The sequence below is a fragment of the Oncorhynchus keta genome, chromosome 18 (genome assembly GCF_023373465.1).
Source record: "Oncorhynchus keta strain PuntledgeMale-10-30-2019 chromosome 18, Oket_V2, whole genome shotgun sequence".
In the NCBI taxonomy this organism is placed as follows: Eukaryota; Metazoa; Chordata; class Actinopteri; order Salmoniformes; family Salmonidae; genus Oncorhynchus; species Oncorhynchus keta.
In genome coordinates, this window is record NC_068438.1 from 46,227,716 (window position 1) to 46,249,886 (window position 22,171).

Consider the following 22,171-nt stretch of genomic DNA (forward strand, 5'->3'; position numbering starts at 1 on the left):
CGATGAAGACACCTGGTGCAACAACTGAGGAGGATATGGCAGGACACGTGCCCAAGGGCCCTCACCTCCAGGGGACCCCCATTGATTTTGTTAGTCACTCTCCCTCAGATATCCCTCACTCTCCCTCAGATATCATTAACAGGGCATAAACATGGCAAAATGGATAGAATTGCAGGAAATTAGCTGTAAAACTGCAAAACATTTCTCTGAACCCCATGACAAAACCGATAGAATTGCAAATGTTTTTTGTTTTTTTAAATGATCTCTGCCCCATGACAAAAAGTGTAGAACTGCAGAAAATTATATTTATACTTTTAGTGTAGTGAGCTAAATCAGGGTCACACAGTGTTTCTTGGTAGTCTTAAACAAATCTACTTTGAAACAAAAGTATACACCTCTGTCACGCCCTTGGCCATAGAGAGGCTTTTTGTTCTCTATTTTGGTTAGGTCAGGGTGTGACTAGGGTGGGCATTCTATGTTCTTTTTTTCTATGTTTTTGTATTTCTTTGTTTTTGGCCGGGTATTGTTCTCAATCAGGGACAGCTGTCTGTCGTTGTCTCTGATTGAGAACCATACTTAGGGAGCCTGGTTGTCTCTGATTGAGAACCATACTTAGGTAGCCTGGTTGTCTCTGATTGGGAACCATACTTAGGTAGCCTGGTTGTCTCTGATTGGGAACCATACTTAGGTAGCCTGGTTGTCTCTGATTGGGAACCATACTTAGGTAGCCTGGTTGTCTCTGATTGGGAACCATACTTAGGTAGCCTGGTTGTCTCTGATTGGGAACCATACTTAGGTAGCCTGGTTGTCTCTGATTGGGAACCATACTTAGGTAGCCTGGTTGTCTCTGATTGGGAACCATACTTAGGTAGCCTGGTTGTCTCTGATTGGGAACCATACTTAGGTAGCTCTGGCCCACATGGGTTTTGTGGGTAGTTGTTTTCTGTTTCGTATCTGTACCAGACACAACTGTTTCGGTTATTCTTTTTGTCATTTTTGAATGTAGTGTTCAGTTACTAATAAATAAATTATGAACACGTACCACGCTGCACCTTGGTCCTCACCTTCTTCTCTTGAATATCGTGACAACATCACACATGGTTATGGGCTTAATGAAAAGAAGACACCTGTACCATGTCAGATATCGAGTTGAAATGTATTACATTTTTAGTTTGAGTCCCAATATTACACTTTAAATACATCACAGAAAACCAACATAGAAACAACAGATTTTGTTGCCAAAAGAAATGACAAGTTTATTCATTATGGTTATTATGAAAAATAGTCATAACATTCTACCCATGAGGCCAATTTCAAAATCTATAATGACTTTTTGAATGTCTTTTATTAGAGTACCCAGATACTGTAGTGTAATACTTGACACCATCACAGACAGATCTTTAGAATTATCCTCAAATGTCTCCACATAATTATTTATTTTAATTTCACCTTTGTTTAACTAGGTAGGCTAGTTGAGAACAAGTTCTCATTTGCCTCTGCGACCTGGCCAAAATAAAGCGTAGCAATTCGACACGACACATACAACAACACAGAGTTACACATGGAATAAACAAAACATACAGACAATAATACAGTAGAACAAAATACAACAAAAAGTCTATATACAGTGGGTGATGTAGAGGTGGGTACTAGCAGCTTGATGCTGCTGGAGAGAAAACTAATATCTATACTGTATAAGCGGATAAATGACTGGATGTGGATAAGATGGACTGTCCTGGATGTGGATAAGATGGACTGTCCTGGATGTGGATGAGATGGGAGATATGGACTGTCCTGGATGTGGAAAAGATAGGAGAAACTGACCTTCCTGGATGTGGATGAGATGGACTGTCCTGGATGTAGATAAAATGGGAGAAATGGACTGTTCTGGATGTGGATAAGATGGGAGAGATGGACTGTCCTCAATCTGGATAAGATGGGAGATATGGACTGTCCTCAATCTGGATAAGATGGGAGAGATGGACTGTCCTGGATGTGGATAAGATAGATATGGACTGTCCTGGATGTGGATAAAATGAGAGAGATGGACTGTCCTCAATGTGGATAAGATGGGAGAGATGGACTGTCCTGGATGTGGATAAGATAGGAGAGATGGACTGTCCTGGATGTGGATAAGATGGGAGAGATGGACTGTCCTCAATGTGGATAAGATGGGAGAGATGGACTGTCCTGGATGTGGATAAGATAGATATGGGCTGTCCTGGATGTGGATAAGATGGGAGAGATGGGCTGTCCTGGATGTGGATAAGGTGGGAGAGATGGACTGTCCTGGATGTGGATAAGATAGGAGAGATGGACTGTCCTGGATTTAGATAAGATGGGAGAGATGGGCTGTCCGGGATGTGGATAAAATGGGAGATTTGGACTGTCCTCAATCTGGATAAGATGGGAGATATGGACTGTCCTCAATGTGGATAAGATGGGAGACATGGACTCTCCTGGATGTGGATAAGATAGATATGGGCTGTCCTGGATGTGGATAAAATGAGAGAGATGGGCTGTCCTGGATGTGGATAAGATAGGAGATATGGACTGTCCTGGATGTGGATAAGACAGGAGAGATGGACTGTCCTGGATGTGGATAAGACAGGAGAGATGGACTGTCCTGGATGTAGATAAGATAGGAGAGATGGACTGTCCTGGATGTGGATACGTTGGGATAGATGGAATGTCCTGGATGTAGATAAGATGGGAGAGATGGACTGTCCTGGATGTAGATAAGATATGAGATATGGACTGTCCTGAATGTGGATAAGATATGAGATATGGACTGTCCTGGATGTAGATAAGATAGGAGAGATGGACTGTCCTGGATGTGGATAAAACAGGAGATATGGTCTGTCCTGGATGTAGATAAGATGGGAGAGATGGGATGTCCCGGATGTGGATAAGGTGGGAGAGATGGACTGTCCTGGATGTAGATAAGATGGGAGAGATGGACTGTCCTGGATGTGGATAAAATGGGAGAGATGGACTGTCCTGGATGTAGATAAGATGAGAGAGATGGACTGTCCCGGATGTAGATAAGATAGGAGATATGGACTGTCCTGAATGTGGATAAGATAGGAGATATGGACTGTCCTGGATGTCGATAAGATAGGAGAGATGGACTGTCCTGGATGTGGATAAAACAGGAGATATGGACTGTCTTGGATGTAGATAAGATGGGAGAGATGGGCTGTCATGGTTGTAGATAAGATGGGAGAGATGGACTGTCCTGGATGTGGATAAAATGGGAGAGATGGACTGTCCTGGATGTAGATAAGATGCGAGAGACGGACTGTCCCGGATGTAGATAAGATAGGAGATATGGACTGTCCTGAATGTGGATAAGATAGGAGATATGGACTGTCCTGGATGTCGATAAGATAGGAGAGATGGACTGTCCTGGATGTGGATAAAACAGGAGATATGGACTGTCTTGGATGTAGATAAGATGGGAGAGATGGGCTGTCATGGTTGTAGATAAGATGGGAGAGATGGACTGTCCTGGATGTGGATAAAATGGGAGAGATGGACTGTCCTGGATGTAGATAAGATGCGAGAGATGGACTGTCCCGGATGTAGATAAGATAGGAGATATGGACTGTCCTGAATGTGGATAAGATAGGAGATATGGACTGTCCTGGATGTCGATAAGATAGGAGAGATGGACTGTCCTGGATGTGGATAAAACAGGAGATATGGACTGTCTTGGATGTAGATAAGATAGGAGAGATGGACTGTCCTGGATGTGGATAAAACAGGAGATATGGACTGTCCTGGATGTATATAAGATGCAAGAGATGGGCTGTCCTGGATGTAGATAAGATGGGAGAGATGGACTGTCCTGGATGTAGATGAGATGGGAGAGATGGACTGTCCTGGATGTAGATAATATGGAAGAGATGGACTGTCCTGGATGTAGATAAGGTGGGAGAGATGGACTGTCCTGGATGTAGATAAGATGGGAGAGATGGACTGTCCTGGATGTGGATAAGATAGGAGAGATGGACTGTCCTGGATGTGGATAAGATAGGAGAGATGGACTGTCCTGGATGTGGATAAGATGGGAGAGATGGACTCTCCTGGATGTAGATAAGATAGGAGATGGTCCGTCCTGGATGTGGATAAGATATGAGATATGGACTGTCCTGGATGTAGATAAGATGGGAGAGATGGGCTGTCCTGGATGTGGATAAGATGGGAGAGATGGACTCTCCTGGATGTAGATAAGATAGGAGATGGACCGTCCTGGATGTGGATAAGATATGAGATATGGTCTGTCCTGGATGTAGATAAGATGGGAGAGATGGGCTGTCCTGGATGTGGATAAGGTGTGAGAGATGGACTGTCCTGGATGTAGATAAGATGGGAGAGATGGGCTGTCCGGGATGTGGATCAAATGGGAGATATGGACTGTACTCAATGTGGAAAAGATGGGAGATATGGACTGTCCTTAATGTAGATAAGATGAGAGATATGGACTGTCCTCAATCTGGATAGGATGGGAGATATGGACTGTCCTCAATGTAGATAAGATGGGAGATATGGACTGTCCTGAATCTGGATAGGATGGGAGATATGGACTGTCCTCAATGTAGATAAGATGGGAGATATGGACTGTCCTCAATGTGGATAAGATGGGAGACATGGACTGTCCTGGATGTGGATAAGATAGGAGAGATGGACTGTCCTGGATGTGGATAAAATGAGAGAGATGGACTGTCCTGGATGTAGATAAGATATGAGATATGGACTGTCCTGAATGTGGATAAGATATGAGATATGGACTGTCCTGGATGTAGATAAGATAGGAGAGCTGGACTGTCCTGGATGTGGATAAAACAGGAGATATGGACTGTCCTGGATGTAGATAAGATGGGAGAGATGGGCTGTCCTGGATGTGGATAAGGTGGGAGAGATGGACTGTCCTGGATGTAGATAAGATGGGAGAGATGGGCTGTCCGAGATGTGGATAAAATGGGAGAGATGGGCTGTCCTGGATGTAGATAAGATGGGAGAGATGGACTGTCCTGGATGTAGATAAGATGGGAGAGATGGACTGTCCTGGATGTAGATAAGATATGAGATATGGACTGTCCTGATTGTCGATAAGATAGGAGAGATGGACTGTCCTGGATGTTGATAAAACAGGAGATATGGACTGTCCTGGATGTAGATAAGATAGGAGAGATGGACTGTCCTGGATGTGGATAAAACAGGAGATATGGACTGTCCTGGATGTAGAAAATATGGGAGAGATGGTCTGTCCTGGATGTGCATAAGGTGGGAGAGATGGACTGTCCTGGATGTGGATAAGATGGGAGAGATGGGCTGTCTGGGATGTAGATAAAATGGGATAGATGGGCTGTCCTGGATGTAGATAAGATAGGAGATATGGACTGTCCTGGATGTAGATAAGATAGGAGAGATGGACTGTCCTGGATGTAGATAAGATGGGAGAGATGGACTGTCCTGGATGTAGATAAGATAGGAGATATGGACTGTCGGATGTAGATAAGATAGAAGAGATTGACTGTCCTGGATGTAGATAAGATAGGAGATATGGACTGTCCTGGATGTAGATAAGATGGGAGAGATGGACTGTCCTGGATGTAGATAAGATAGGAGATATGGACTGTCCTGGATGTAGATAAGATAGAAGAGATGGACTGTCCTGGATGTAGATAAGATAGGAGATATGGACTGTCCTGGATGTGGATAAAACAGGAGATATGGACTGTCCTGGATGTAGATAAGATAGGAGAGATGGACTGTCCTGGATGTGGATAAAACAGGAGATATGGACTCTCCTGGATGTAGAAAAGATGGGAGAGATGGGCTGTCCTGGATGTGCATAAGGTGGGAGAGATGGACTGTCCTGGATGTAGATAAGATAGGAGATATGGACTGTCCTGGATGTGGATAAAACAGGAGATATGGACTGTCCTGGATGTAGATAAGATAGGAGATATGGACTGTCCTGGATGTAGATAAGATAGGAGATATGGACTGTCCTGGATGTAGATAAGATGCAAGAGATGGACTGTCCTGGATGTAGATAAGATAGGAGATATGGACTGTCCTGGATGTAGATAAGATGGGAGAGATGGGCTGTCCTGGATGTGGATAAAATAGGAGATATGGACTGTCCTGGATGTAGATAAGATAGATATGGGCTGTCCTGGATGTAGATAAGATAGGAGATATGGACTGTCCTGGATGTAGATAAGATAGATATGGGCTGTCCTGGATGTAGATAAGATAGGAGATATGGACTGTCCTGGATGTGGATAAGATAGGAGATATGGGCTGTCCTGGATGTAGATAAGATAGGAGATATGGGCTGTCCTGGATGTGGATAAGATAGGAGAGATGGACTGTCCTGGATGTAGGTAAGATAGGAGATATGGACTGTCCTGGATGTGGATAAGATAGGAGATATGGGCTGTCCTGGATGTAGATAAGATAGGAGATATGGGCTGTCCTGGATGTAGATAAGATAGGAGATATGGACTGTCCTGGATGTAGATAAGATGGGAGATATGGGCTGTCCTGGATGTAGATAATATGGGAGAGATGGGCTGTCCTGGATGTGGATAAGATAGGAGATATGGACTGTCCTGGATGTAGATAAGATAGATATGGGCTGTCCTGGATGTAGATAAGATAGGAGATATGGACTGTCCTGGATGTAGATAAGATAGATATGGGCTGTCCTGGATGTAGATAAGATAGGAGATATGGACTGTCCTGGATGTGGATAAGATAGGAGATATGGGCTGTCCTGGATGTAGATAAGATAGGAGATATGGGCTGTCCTGGATGTGGATAAGATAGGAGAGATGGATTGTCCTGGATGTAGATAAGATAGGAGATATGGACTGTCCTGGATGTGGATAAGATAGGAGATATGGGCTGTCCTGGATGTAGATAAGATAGGAGATATGGACTGTCCTGGATGTAGATAAGATGGGAGAGATGGGCTGTCCTGGATGTGGATAAGATAGGAGATATGGACTGTCCTGGATGTAGATAAGATAGATATGGGCTGTCCTGGATGTAGATAAGATAGGAGATATGGACTGTCCTGGATGTAGATAAGATAGATATGGGCTGTCCTGGATGTAGATAAGATAGGAGATATGGACTGTCCTGGATGTGGATAAGATAGGAGATATGGGCTGTCCTGGATGTAGATAAGATAGGAGATATGGGCTGTCCTGGATGTGGATAAGATAGGAGAGATGGACTGTCCTGGATGTAGATAAGATAGGAGATATGGACTGTCCTGGATGTGGATAAGATAGGAGATATGGGCTGTCCTGGATGTAGATAAGATAGGAGATATGGGCTGTCCTGGATGTAGATAAGATAGGAGATATGGACTGTCCTGGATGTAGATAAGATGGGAGATATGGGCTGTCCTGGATGTAGATAAGATGGGAGAGATGGACTGTGCTCTTTTCCTGCTTCATGCAGCGATTCATTTCTGTATTTATAGTTCTGGTTGGAAGAGTATGTGGGAGTACTGGAGAGAGAGTGCGATAGTGTATCTGTACGTGTGTCCAGGTGTGTGTTTATGTGTGTTTGTTTGTCTGTGTGTGTGTGTGTGTGTGTGTGTGTGTGTGTGTGTGTGTGTGTGTGTGTGTGTGTGTGTGTGTGTGTGTGTGTGTGTGTGTGTGTGTGTGTGTGTGATCTTCCACTATCTCAGTGGAAGATCAGCCACAGCCTCAGATGAGTTTGGACCTGAAGGAAGTACAGAGGTATGAGAAAAACACACACACACACACACACACACACACACACACACACACACACACACACACACACACACACACACACACACACACACACACACACACACACACACACACACACACACACAGACACCAGAGCAAAACATATATTTATATATATATATATATATACATTATATATATTATACTCTATACATCCTCCTCTACACTCAGTCCCAGTTCACATCACACCCCCTTTCTCTAAACCAGGAGAAACAGTAATCCAAACATTCCAACAAGAAGCAGTGATAACATCATTTCCTTCCTGATAGATAGCTCTGGGCCTGCAGTGGAGTGTGACCGTGGGAAAGAGGCTCCCATACGCTGAGAGATTTAACATCTACAATCTGTCTTTGTATCCGTGTGTGTGTGTGTGTGTGTGTGTGTGTGTGTGTGTGTGTGTGTGTGTGTGTGTGTGTGTGTGTGTGTGTGTGTGTGTGTGTGTGTGTGTGTGTGTGTGTGTGTGTGTGTGTGCCTGCGTGTGTGTGCCTGCGTGTGTGTGTGTGTGTGTGTGTGTGTGTGTGTGTGTGTGTGTGTGTGTGTGTGTGTGTGTGTGTGTGTGTGTGTGTGTGTGTGTGTGTGTGTGTGTGTGTGTGCCTGCGTGCGTGTGTGTGTGTGTGTGTGTGCCTGCGTGTGTGTGTGTGACACTATACCTAAGACCACTAAATAATAAATGTGTAAACCTCTCATCTATCAGTCTTCATTGAACTTCAATAGCCATATAAACACTTTAATAACACAGTCCTATTAGACCAGTCCTATTAGACCAGTCCTATTAGACCAGTGCTATTAGACCAGTCCTATTAGACCAGTCCTATTAGACCAGTCCTATTAGACCAGTCCTATTAGACCAGTCCTATTAGACCAGTCCTATTAGACCAGTCCTATTAGACCAGTGCTATTAGACCAGTCCTATTAGACCAGTCCTATTAGACCAGTCCTATTAGACCAGTCCTATTAGACCAGTCCTATCGAGGTAGTGAACGTTTTAGCAGGCTTCGAGCACTTCGCATCTGGCTACGTGACCACTGTAGCTCCTTGGGGGACAATTTGTACACCTTTTGGAAGAGGGATCCACCCTAATCATCTGGGTGCATGGATCCTGTCCAAACACTGCAAGGCAGCGATGAGGCATTGACTGATCAAATCATTCTCCTCAAAGTTATTTACTTCCATTAAATCGCAGCGATATCATTTCGCCACAGCGTCTCATGTTTATACTGTAAGGGGGTATTGTAAATAGTAATTATGTTAGCTCCACCTATGCTATTAATAGTTTGATATCACGCTATCGTTTTGCCTCATGTGCTCATAAGCGTATGGATATTGTCAATAGTTATGTTGTGCACATTCACCTGAATTCTACTATTAACTGTGTGACTTTGAATCCAACCAGGAAGCCCATTTGCAACTCATCCAGTTCTATTGACTCTTGTATCACCATGGATACTCCGGCTGTTTGGTCTGTTACATATAAATGTGCAAAGCCTGACATCTAAACTGGACTGTCTGGGTGCATGACACTATCTCAGAGATCTGGGTGAATGACACTATCTCAGAGATCTGGGTGAATGACACTATCTCAGAGATCTGGGTGAATGATTTGACTATGGATAAGGACTTTGTTAATGTGGACTATAACGTTTTCAGATGTGAAAAAAAGGGGGAGGGGGTATTTATGTAACACCTTCTCTTGTGGTATCATGCTGTCTTAGCATCTCTGTCCCCGAAATGTGTGAGCTGTTGCTTATAAAACTGTCCATAAGACAAAATATGCCTATATTTATTGCTGCGGTCTTCCACCCACCACCAGCCACCTCGTCGGAGGTTGATGGTATTATTTATGACTATTTGAAACACTTTCTGGCATCTGAACTGGTTGTGTTAGGAGATCTAAGAGGAAGCTGGTTTGATGTTGAGGATTGATGTGTTTTCCTGTGTGCCAAATATGCCAGATATGGTTGTTGTTGCGGGAAAGGTCAGGGGGAGGGGCTCATTTCGGAAGTTGGCTGCTCATTGGACGGCTACATGGAACAGTTCTTTGCCGACAAGCTGCTAAAATACCAGCCCCTTGTGGCATGCTGGGACAGCCTCGGGTGGAGGTGCAAGCTGGTGGAGCTGATATTTGTCAGTACACAGGCTTGTAGTGTACTGTGTACTGATTATTATAAACCTTTTCTGGTATCTGAACTAGTTGTGTTAGGAGATCTACATCTATACTGGCTTCCACACACCTCAGATCAGTTTAGGAATATGTCTGGAGTTCAACTTGACTCAGCTGATAACGAATGTAAAAAATCGAGCAAACTTCTCATTGATTGACCTTATCCTGATTAACTGTCCCCATAAGTATTTGGCTAGTGATGTTGTTGTAAGTGATATCAGCGACCACTGGCCTATTGCTTGCATTAGAGATACCAACTGGAAAAACTCTGACCCTTGTATTAAAAATCTTGCCCCAGGCATTCCTTCACAATCTATTATTCAGAGGTGTTTTCTACTGGCTGCATACCAGATCCTGTTGTGGCACTTTCATTTTTCTCATCCATTTTTACCTCTCTGGCTGATAAACCTGCCCCTCTCAACCGAATCAACAAAAACAAATGAATCCATGGTCCTCTCCTGTACTCTCAGACCTCCTCTTGATAAGAAATCCAACCTGGGCCAAGGCTAGACAAACTGGCTCGTTAACTGCTTGGCAGCTATTTAGGCAATTGAGAAATAAGTGCAATGCCTCAGTTTAAACAGACCAAATCAAACTACTTCCTTAGCGCTATGACTCTTAGTGATCCCTCTAAATTCTGGAAAACTGTTAATTCCCTGCCTAAGCAAGTAGTTTTAGTCAGCATTTAATGTCAATTGGTTTCCTATTTGAAATAAATGGTGGTTGTAACGATCCTCTTCCTGTGAATGACTGGACCAAAGCGCAGCGTGGTAAGTCTTCTTGATTTATTCATAGAACTGAACACTGAATAACAAAACCAACAAAGAGAACGAACGAAACCGAAACAGTTCTGTCTGGTGCAGACACAAAAACAGAAAACAACTACCCACAAAACACAGGTGGGAAAAAGGCTATCTAAGTATGGTTCTCAATCAGCGACAACATAGACAGCTGCCTCTGATTGAGAACCACACCCGGCCAAACACACAGAAATATAAAACATAGAACACAAAACATAGAATGCCCACCACAGTACCCCCCCCCCCCAAAGGTGCGGACTCCGGCCGCAAAATCTTTACCTATAGGGGAGGGTCTAGGTGGGCATCTATCCGCGGTGGCGGCTCTGGTGCGGGACGTGGACCCCTCGCCGCCGACCCAGGACAGGAGGGAGACTCTGACAGCTCCGGACAGGAGGGATACTCTGGCGGCTCTGGACAGGAGGGAGACTCTGGCAGCTCCGGACGGGAGGGATACTCTGGCAGCTCTGGACAGGAGGGAGACACTGGCAGCTCCGGACAGGAGCTGGAACACGCCACACTGGGATCTCCTGGCGAACTGGGGCAACCGTGCCTAGAGCCGGTTTATTACTGGTGATAGTTCTAGAACTCACCTTTGGGCCCTTAGGGTTATTACTGGTGATAGTTCTAGAACTCACCATTGGGCCCTTAGGTTTATTACTGGTGATGGTTCTAGAACTCACCATTATCCCCTTAGGTGTATTACTGGTGATGGTTCTAGAACTCACCATTATGTTGTGTATCAAAAATCGGTTGGGCCTCTTTGTATGTAAAGAGAGAGCAGAATTTTCTACAAAGAAGTCTTGCCTATGTATCTATCATCATTAATTCCATTTAGACTTTTAAAAAAAGCAGATTTAACTTTTTATTTTGAAAAACTTCCAGAGCTCTCTGAAATGAGATGTTCTGGAACCCCTTGGCCAGTTCAGAGTCATGATCATAGACCTCTATGTTGGTACATGTGTCTGTTATTCTTAATTTGTTTTGTAATTGCATATATTGTATATTATATGTGTTTGATATATTTATGAACAGCTCAGTATGACTTTCCTGTCAAAATAGACCAGTCATATTAGACAACTGATAATAGTTTACAGTTGAAGTCGGAAGTTTACATAGATCTTAGCCAAATACATTTACGATCAGTTTTTCACAATTCCTGACATTTAATCCTAGTAAAAATCAGTTAGGATCACCACTTTACATTAAGAATGTGAAAAGTCATATTAATAGCAGGGAGAATAATTTATTTCAGCTTTAATTTCTTCAATCACATTCCCAGGGGGTCAGAAGTTTACATGCACTCAATTCGTATTTGGTGGCATTGCCTTTACATTGTTTAACTTGGGTCAAACATTTCGGGTGGCCTTCCACAAGCTTCCCACAATAAGTTGGGTGAATTTTGGCCCATTCCTCCTGACAGAGCTGGTGGTGTAGCTGAGTCAGGTTTGTAGGCCTCCTTGCTCACACAAACTTTTTCAGTTCTGTCAACAAAATGTTCTATAGGATTGAGGTCAGGGCTTTGTGATGTCCACTCCAATACCTTGACTTTGTTTTCCTTAAGTCATTTTGCCACAACTTTGGAAGTATGCTTGGTGTCATTGTCCATTTGGAAGAACCATTTGTGACCAAGCTTTAACTTCCTGACTATGTCTTGAGATGTTGCTTCCAGATATCCACATAATTTTCCTGCCTCATGATGCCATCTATTTTGTGAAGTGCACCAGTCCCTCCTGCAGCAAAGCACCCCCACAACATGATGCTGCCACCACCGTGCTTCACGGTTGGGATGGTGTTCTTCGGCTTGCAAGCCTCCCCCTTTTTCCTCCACACATAGCAATGGTTATTATGGCCAAACAGTTCTATTTTTGTTTCATCAGACCAGAGGACATTTCTCCAAAAAGTACGATATTTTACCCAATGTGCAGTTGCAAAACGTAGTTTGGCTTTTTTAAGGCAGTTTTGGAGCAGTGGCTTCTTCCTTGCAGAGCGGCCTTTCAGGTTATGTCGATATAGGACTCTTTTTACTGTGGATATAGATACTTTTGTACCTGTTTCCTCCATCATCTTCACCAGGTCCATTGTTGTTGTTCTGGGATTGATTTGCACTTTCGCACCAAAATACGTTAATTTCTAGGAGACAGAAAGTGTCTCCTTCCTGAGCGTATGACGGCTGCGTGGTCCCATGGTGTTTATACTTGCGTACTATTGTTTGTACCGATGAACGTGGTACCTTCAGGCGTTTGGAAATTGCTCCCAGGGCTGAACCAGACTTGTGGAGTTCAACAAAAAAAATTCTGATGTCTTGGCTGATTTCTTTTGATTTTTCCATGATGTCTAGCAAAGAGGCACTGAGCTTGAAGATAGGCCTTGAAATACATCCACAGGTACACCTCCAATTGACTCAAATTATGTCAAATAGCCTATCAGAAGCTTCTAAAGCCATGACATCATTTTCTGGAGTTGTCCAAGCTGTTTAAAGGCACAGTCAACATAGTGTATGTAAACTTCTGACCCACTGGAATTGTGATTCAGTCTGTAAACAATATTTGGAAAAATGACTTGTGCCATCCACAAAGTAGATGTCCTAACCGACTTGCCAAAACTATAGTTTGTTAACATGAAATTTCTGGAGTGGTTGAAAAACTAGTTTTAATGACTCCAATCTAAGTGTATGTAAACTAGTTTTAATGACTCCAATCAAAGTGTATGTAAACTAGTTTTAATGACTCCAACCTAAGTGTATGTAAACTAGTTTTAATGACTCCAACCTAAGTGTATGTAAACTAGTTTTAATGACTCCAATCTAAGTGTATGTAAACTAGTTTTAATGACTCCAATCTAAGTGTATGTAAACTAGTTTTAATGACTCCAATCTAAGTGTATGTAAACTAGTTTTAATGACTCCAATCAAAGTGTATGTAAACTAGTTTTAATGACTCCAATCTAAGTGTATGTAAACTAGTTTTAATGACTCCAATCAAAGTGTATGTAAACTAGTTTTAATGACTCCAATCAAAGTGTATGTAAACTTCCGACTTCAACTGTATTGTGTCAATGAGGCTAATTGCTGCACTATGGAGAACTCTGTAGTCTAAGCATCAGTCCCCAGATGTTACTGGCTATCTAACGAACATATTGTATACTCCGGGAAGCATTCACAGTCTCACCCCAAGAGAGTGCAGCAAAACACACATACACGCACGCACGCGCACGCACGCACGCACACACGCACATGCACACGCACGCACGCACGCACACACGCACACGCACGCACACACACACACACACACGCACACACACACACACACACACACACACACACACACACACACACACACACACACACACACACACACACACACACACACACACACACACACACACACACACACACACACACACACACACACACACACACAGAGAGAGAAGAGAGAGAATCAAATAAAATCAAATGGTATGTGTCACACATGTTTAGCAGATGTTATTGTGTGTGTAGCTAAAGGCATGTGTTTCAACAGCGCAGTAATATCTAACTAAATGCATGTGTTTCTAGCTCCAACAGTGCAGTAATATCTAACTAAATGCATGTGTTTCTAACTCCAACAGCGCAGTAATATCTAACTAAATGCATGTGTTTCTAGCTCCAACAGCGCAGTAATATCTAACTAAATGCATGTGTTTCTAGCTCCAACAGCGCAGTAATATCTAACTAAATGCATGTGTTTCTAGCTCCAACAGCGCAGTAATATCTAACTAAATGCATGTGTTTCAACAGCGCAGTAATATCTAACTAAATGCATGTTTCCAGCTCCAACAGCGCAGTAATATCTAACTAAATGCATGTGTTTCTAGCTCCAACAGCGCAGTAATATCTAACTAAATGCATGTGTTTCAACAGCGCAGTAATATCTAACTAAATGCATGTGTTTCTAGCTCCAACAGCGCAGTAATATCTAACTAAATGCATGTGTTTCTAGCTCCAACAGCGCAGTAATATCTAACTAAATGCATGTGTTTCTAGCTCCAACAGCGCAGTAATATCTAACTAAATGCATGTGTTTCAACAGCGCAGTAATATCTAACTAAATGCATGTGTTTCTAGCTCCAACAGCGCAGTAATATCTAACTAAATGCATGTGTTTCTAGCTCCAACAGCGCAGTAATATCTAACTAAATGCATGTGTTTCTAGCTCCAACAGCGCAGTAATATCTAACTAAATGCATGTGTTTCAACAGCGCAGTAATATCTAACTAAATGCATGTGTTTCTAGCTCCAACAGCGCAGTAATATCTAACTAAATGCATGTGTTTCAACAGCGCAGTAATATCTAACTAAATGCATGTGTTTCAACAGCGCAGTAATATCTAACTAAATGCATGTGTTTCAACAGCGCAGTAATATCTAACTAAATGCATGTGTTTCAACAGCGCAGTAATATCTAACTAAATGCATGTGTTTCAACAGCGCAGTAATATCTAACTAAATGCATGTGTTTCAACAGCGCAGTAATATCTAACTAAATGCATGTGTTTCAACAGCGCAGTAATATCTAACTAAATGCATGTGTTTCAACAGCGCAGTAATATCTAACTAAAGGCATGTGTTTCAACAGCGCAGTAATATCTAACTAAATGCATGTGTTTCTAGCTCCAACAGCGCAGTAATATCTAACTAAATGCATGTGTTTCTAGCTCCAACAGCGCAGTAATATCTAACTAAATGCATGTGTTTCTAGCTCCAACAGCGCAGTAATATCTAACTAAATGCATGTGTTTCTAGCTCCAACAGCGCAGTAATATCTAACTAAATGCATGTGTTTCTAGCTCCAACAGCGCAGTAATATCTAACTAAATGCATGTGTTTGTAGCTCCAACAGCGCAGTAATATCTAACTAAATGCATGTGTTTCTAGCTCCAACAGCGCAGTAATATCTAACTAAATGCATGTGTTTCAACAGCGCAGTAATATCTAACTAAATGCATGTGTTTCAACAGCGCAGTAATATCTAGCTAAAGGCATGTGTTTCAACAGCGCAGTAATATCTAACTAAATGCATGTGTTTCTAGCTCCAACAGCGCAGTAATATCTAACTAAAGGCATGTGTTTCAACAGCGCAGTAATATCTAACTAAATGCATGTGTTTCAACAGCGCAGTAATATCTAACTAAATGCATGTGTTTCAACAGCGCAGTAATATCTAACTAAATGCATGTGTTTCAACAGCGCAGTAATATCTAACTAAATGCATGTGTTTCAACAGCGCAGTAATATCTAACTAAATGCATGTGTTTCCAGCTCCAACAGCGCAGTAATATCTAACTAAATGCATGTGTTTTTCAACAGCGCAGTAATATCTAACTAAATGCATGTGTTTCCAGCTCCAACAGCGCAGTAATATCTAACTAAATGCATGTGTTTCTAGCTCCAACAGCGCAGTAATATCTAACTAAATGCATGTGTTTCTAGCTCCAACAGCGCAGTAATATCTAACTAAATGCATGTGTTAACTCCAACAGCGCAGTAATATCTAACTAAATGCATGTGTTTCTAGCTCCAACAGCGCAGTAATATCTAACTAAATGCATGTGTTTCAACAGCGCAGTAATATCTAACTAAATGCATGTGTTTCTAGCTCCAACAGCGCAGTAATATCTAACTAAATGCATGTGTTTCAACAGCGCAGTAATATCTAACTAAATGCATGTGTTTCCAGCTCCAACAGCGCAGTAATATCTAACTAAATGCATGTGTTTTTCCAACAGCGCAGTAATATCTAACTAAATGCATGTGTTTCCAGCTCCAACAGCGCAGTAATATCTAACTAAATGCATGTGTTTCTAACTCCAACAGCGCAGTAATATCTAACTAAATGCATGTGTTTCTAGCTCCAACAGCGCAGTAATATCTAACTAAATGCATGTGTTTCTAGCTCCAACAGCGCAGTAATATCTAACTAAATGCATGTGTTTCTAGCTCCAACAGCGCAGTAATATCTAACTAAATGCATGTGTTTCTAGCTCCAACAGCGCAGTAATATCTAACTAAATGCATGTGTTTCTAGCTCCAACAGCGCAGTAATATCTAACTAAATGCATGTGTTTCAACAGCGCAGTAATATCTAACTAAATGCATGTGTTTCTAGCTCCAACAGCGCAGTAATATCTAACTAAATGCATGTGTTTCAACAGCGCAGTAATATCTAACTAAATGCATGTGTTTCCAGCTCCAACAGCGCAGTAATATCTAACTAAATGCATGTGTTTCTAGCTCCAACAGCGCAGTAATATCTAACTAAATGCATGTGTTTCCAGCTCCAACAGCGCAGTAATATCTAACTAAATGCATGTGTTTCTAACTCCAACAGCGCAGTAATATCTAACTAAATGCATGTGTTTCTAGCTCCAACAGCGCAGTAATATCTAACTAAATGCATGTGTTTTAGCTCCAACAGCGCAGTAATATCTAACTAAATGCATGTGTTTCTAGCTCCAACAGCGCAGTAATATCTAACTAAATGCATGTGTTTCTAGCTCCAACAGCGCAGTAATATCTAACTAAATGCATGTGTTTCTAACTCCAACAGCGCAGTAATATCTAACTAAATGCATGTGTTTCTAGCTCCAACAGCGCAGTAATATCTAACTAAATGCATGTGTTTCAACAGCGCAGTAATATCTAACTAAATGCATGTGTTTCCAGCTCCAACAGCGCAGTAATATCTAACTAAATGCATGTGTTTCAGCTCCAACAGCGCAGTAATATCTAACTAAATGCATGTGTTTCCAGCTCCAACAGCGCAGTAATATCTAACTAAATGCATGTGTTTCTAACTCCAACAGCGCAGTAATATCTAACTAAATGCATGTGTTTCTAGCTCCAACAGCGCAGTAATATCTAACTAAATGCATGTGTTTCAACAGCGCAGTAATATCTAACTAAATGCATGTGTTTCTAGCTCCAACAGCGCAGTAATATCTAACTAAATGCATGTGTTTCAACAGCGCAGTAATATCTAACTAAATGCATGTGTTTCTAGCTCCAACAGCAGTAATATCTAACTAAATGCATGTGTTTCTACAGCGCAGTAATATCTAACTAAATGCATGTGTTTCTAGCTCCAACAGCGCAGTAATATCTAACTAAATGCATGTGTTTCAACAGCGCAGTAATATCTAACTAAATGCATGTGTTTCTAGCTCCAACAGCGCAGTAATATCTAACTAAATGCATGTGTTTCTAGCTCCAACAGCGCAGTAATATCTAACTAAATGCATGTGTTTCTGCAGCTCCAACAGCGCAGTAATATCTAACTAAATGCATGTGTTTCTAGCTCCAACAGCGCAGTAATATCTAACTAAATGCATGTGTTTCTAGCTCCAACAGCGCAGTAATATCTAACTAAATGCATGTGTTTGTAGCTCCAACAGCGCAGTAATATCTAACTAAATGCATGTGTTTCCAGCTCCAACAGCGCAGTAATATCTAACTAAATGCATGTGTTTCTAGCTCCAACAGCGCAGTAATATCTAACTAAATGCATGTGTTTCAACAGCGCAGTAATATCTAACTAAATGCATGTGTTTCTAGCTCCAACAGCGCAGTAATATCTAACTAAATGCATGTGTTTCAACAGCGCAGTAATATCTAACTAAATGCATGTGTTTCAACAGCGCAGTAATATCTAACTAAATGCATGTGTTTCAACAGCGCAGTAATATCTAACTAAATGCATGTGTTTCAACAGCGCAGTAATATCTAACTAAATGCATGTGTTTCAACAGCGCAGTAATATCTAACTAAATGCATGTGTTTCAACAGCGCAGTAATATCTAACTAAATGCATGTGTTTCAACAGCGCAGTAATATCTAACTAAATGCATGTGTTTCAACAGCGCAGTAATATCTAACTAAATGCATGTGTTTCAACAGCGCAGTAATATCTAACTAAATGCATGTGTTTCTAGCTCCAACAGCGCAGTAATATCTAACTAAATGCATGTGTTTCTAGCTCCAAAAGCGCAGTAATATCTAACTAAATGCATGTGTTTGTAGCTCCAACAGCGCAGTAATATCTAACTAAATGCATGTGTTTCTAGCTCCAACAGCGCAGTAATATCTAACTAAATGCATGTGTTTCTAGCTCCAACAGCGCAGTAATATCTAACAATTTCACAACAATGCACACAATACACACAAATCTAAAGTAAAGGAATGGAATTAAGAATATATCAAAATTCGTACGAGCAATGACAGAGCGGCATAGACTAAGAGACAGTAGATAGTATAGAATACAGTATATACATATGAGATGAGTAATGCAAAATATGTAAACATTATTAAAGTGAATGAGAGCATAGTATAGAATACAGTATATACATATGAGATGAGTAATGCAAAATATGTAAACATTATTAAATATATACATGTTAGACAATAACAGAGACAAATTCATACACAGCCCACCCCGTTCCTCATCACGACTCCTATGTGAGTCAGACTAAAAGAGAGCGAGAGATGGGGAGAGGGGAGAGAAGATAGACAGAAAGAGAGAGAGAAAAGAGAGAGAGAGAGCTCGGCCCTAGGATTGTAATTACATAAAAGTAAAGATGGAGGCTAGAGGAGGACAAGGAAAGAGTATCTGATAGATAAGAAGAAGAAAGTGGGTTGGAGGTCAAGCAGGAGTTCTGTTGATTGTGATTGACGAACGACACTGGGTCTATAGGGTTTTTGCGCTAAGGGTTGTCACGGTAACAGCTGTGTGAGTCAGAGGTGTGTGTGTGTGTGTGTGTGTGTGTGTGTGTGTGTGTGTGTGTGTGTGTGTGTGTGTGTGTGTGTGTGTGTGTGTGTGTGTGTGTGTGTGTGTGTGTGTGTGTGTGTATGTGTGTGTTGTTGTTGATGTGTTTGTGTGTGACTGTTCCCAAGTGAATCAGCTGAGATTAAATAGGTAGGCCAGGGGCCACACATCTGTATGAGCGGTGGATGAGGGTCAAAAAGGTGTGTATCCAGTAAGCATCCCACTCAAGTCCCCCTCCCTCCCTCACACACACACACACACAGAATAACACACATGTAGACACACTAACCACTTACACCTCGAGGCCCAATTGCTGAGTCATGCCACAGATAACCTTCAGCTATTTTCTGTCTCTCTCTCTCTCTCTCTCTCTCTCTCTCTCTCTCTCTCTCTCTCTGCCTCTCCATCTCCCTCCTTTCCCTCTCTCTCTCTCTCTCTCTCTCTCTCTCTCTCTCTCTCTCTCTCTCTCCTTCTTCTTTCCTCTCTCTCTCTCCATCTCCCTCCTTTCCTCTCTCTCTCTACCTCTTTCCTCCCACGCCTCCCAGCGCTTGTCAGTTTCACCAGCTCTTGCCTTCCTGAGCGTGGCCAAAACCCAGAATTCAGCTGAATGACAGCTACGCTGAACGCACCACTTCCCTGACAACCTTCACATCTCCCATCCTCTCTTCTCTGCTCCGATCTCCTCTATCTCACCAGTCTTTAACCTTCCACTCTTTCCTGACCCCTCTCTTCACCCCTTCTGACCTCTCTCACCCCTCCTGACCCCTCTTCACCTCTCCTCTCTCTCTCTATTGTGTCTTCAACAGTGCTCTCTATTGGCCTCTCTAATCATATCCTCCTCCACCGTGCGTTCTGTCATTTCACTTCCTGAAATCTAACCTGACCTGTTTTTCCACTGATGAACAAGTACTCTCATACAATTCAAGACACTGTTGACTATACGATTCATGACTAATTGTTACAATGGCACGTATAGGGAAAAGATAGCCAGAGGAAAATGACTAAGCCTAAAAACCTCCAAAAACATATCAACCAGTACCATTGATCTGCACTTAATTGGGGAGGACTGGCACGTGGTAATGGCTGGAGCGGTATCTGTGGAACGGCATCCAATACATCAAACACGTGGTTTCCATGGTAACTCTGTGTTTGATGCCGTTCCATCGACTCCATTCCAGCCCTTATTATGAGCCGTCCTCCCCTCACCAGCCTCCACGGAGACAGAAGTATCAGGTCTCTTCACGTCTTTCTCTGTGTTGACAGATGGTGTCACCACACAGACATTCCAGACGCATGGAGTAGCAGACATCTGCAGTAGCCTGTCCTGTAACAGGAGATGAGCGCTGACTTCAATATGTCCCTGAGACACAGGCAGTTAACCAAGGACTAATGTCACCCTACATTATGACATTGACTGAATGTTTACACTTTCTTTACATGTTAGTTAGTCATTTAACAGACGCTCTTATCCAGAGCAACTTACAGTTAGTGAATTCATCTTTTAAGATAGATGGGTGGATCTCAGTAATAGTAAGTATATTTCTCCTCGATGAAGTGTCTATCAGCAAAGTCAGAGCTAATAAGGTGGGAAAAAGTAGAGGGCGAGTGTCAGTTCACAAAAGTATTTTTCTTGTGGGGGGTGGGGTCAGGCGTAAGGAGGGGGCTCGAGGGGGGGGGGCTGTGGGATCATTTAAGATACTCTTTGAAGAGGCGGGGTTTCAGATGGGCGGGGACTCTGCTGTCCTAGTTTCAGGGGAAAGTTGGTTCCACCATTGGGGTGCCAGGACAGAGAAGAGCTTGGACTGAGCTGAGTGGGAATTGCTTTCCCGTTGGGGTGAGAGGGCCAAGAGACCAGAGGTGGCAGAACACAGTGCTTAGGTTGGGTTGTAGGTTTTTACCTCAGGTTGAGGTGTAGGTTTTTACCTCAGGTTGGGGTGTAGGGTTTTACCTCAGGTTGGGCCGTAGGGGTTGAGCAGAGCTTGAAGGTAGAGAGGGGTAGTTCCTCTTGCTGCTCCGTAGGAAAGTACCAAGTCAAATCAAAATCAAATCAAATGTTATTTGTCACATATACATGGTTAGCAGATGTTAATGCGAGCGCAGCTAAATGCTTGTGCTTCTGGTTCCGACAGTGCAGTGCACCTAACAAGTAATCTAACAGTTCCCCAACAACTACGTACCTAAAACACTCAAACCTAAAAGGGGTGAATGAAAATATGTACATATAAATGTATGGATCAGCGATGGCCTAGCGGCATAGACAAGGTGCAGTAGATGGTATAAAATACAGTATATATATATATATATGTGATATGAGTAATGTAAGACATGATTAAAGTGGATGTATTTAAAGTGGAATTGTTTAAACTACTTATCCATTTGTTAAAGTGGCCAGTGATTGGGTCTCAATGTAGGCAGCAGCCTCTGAGTTAGTAATTGCTATTTAGCAGTCTGATAGCCTTGAGATAGAAGCTGTTTTTCAGTCGCTCAGTCCCAGCTTTGATGCACCTGTACTGACCTCATCTTCTGGATGATAGTGGTGTGAACAGGCAGTGGCTCAAGTGGTTGTTGTCCTTGATGATCTTTTTGGCCTTCCTGTGATATAGGGTGCTA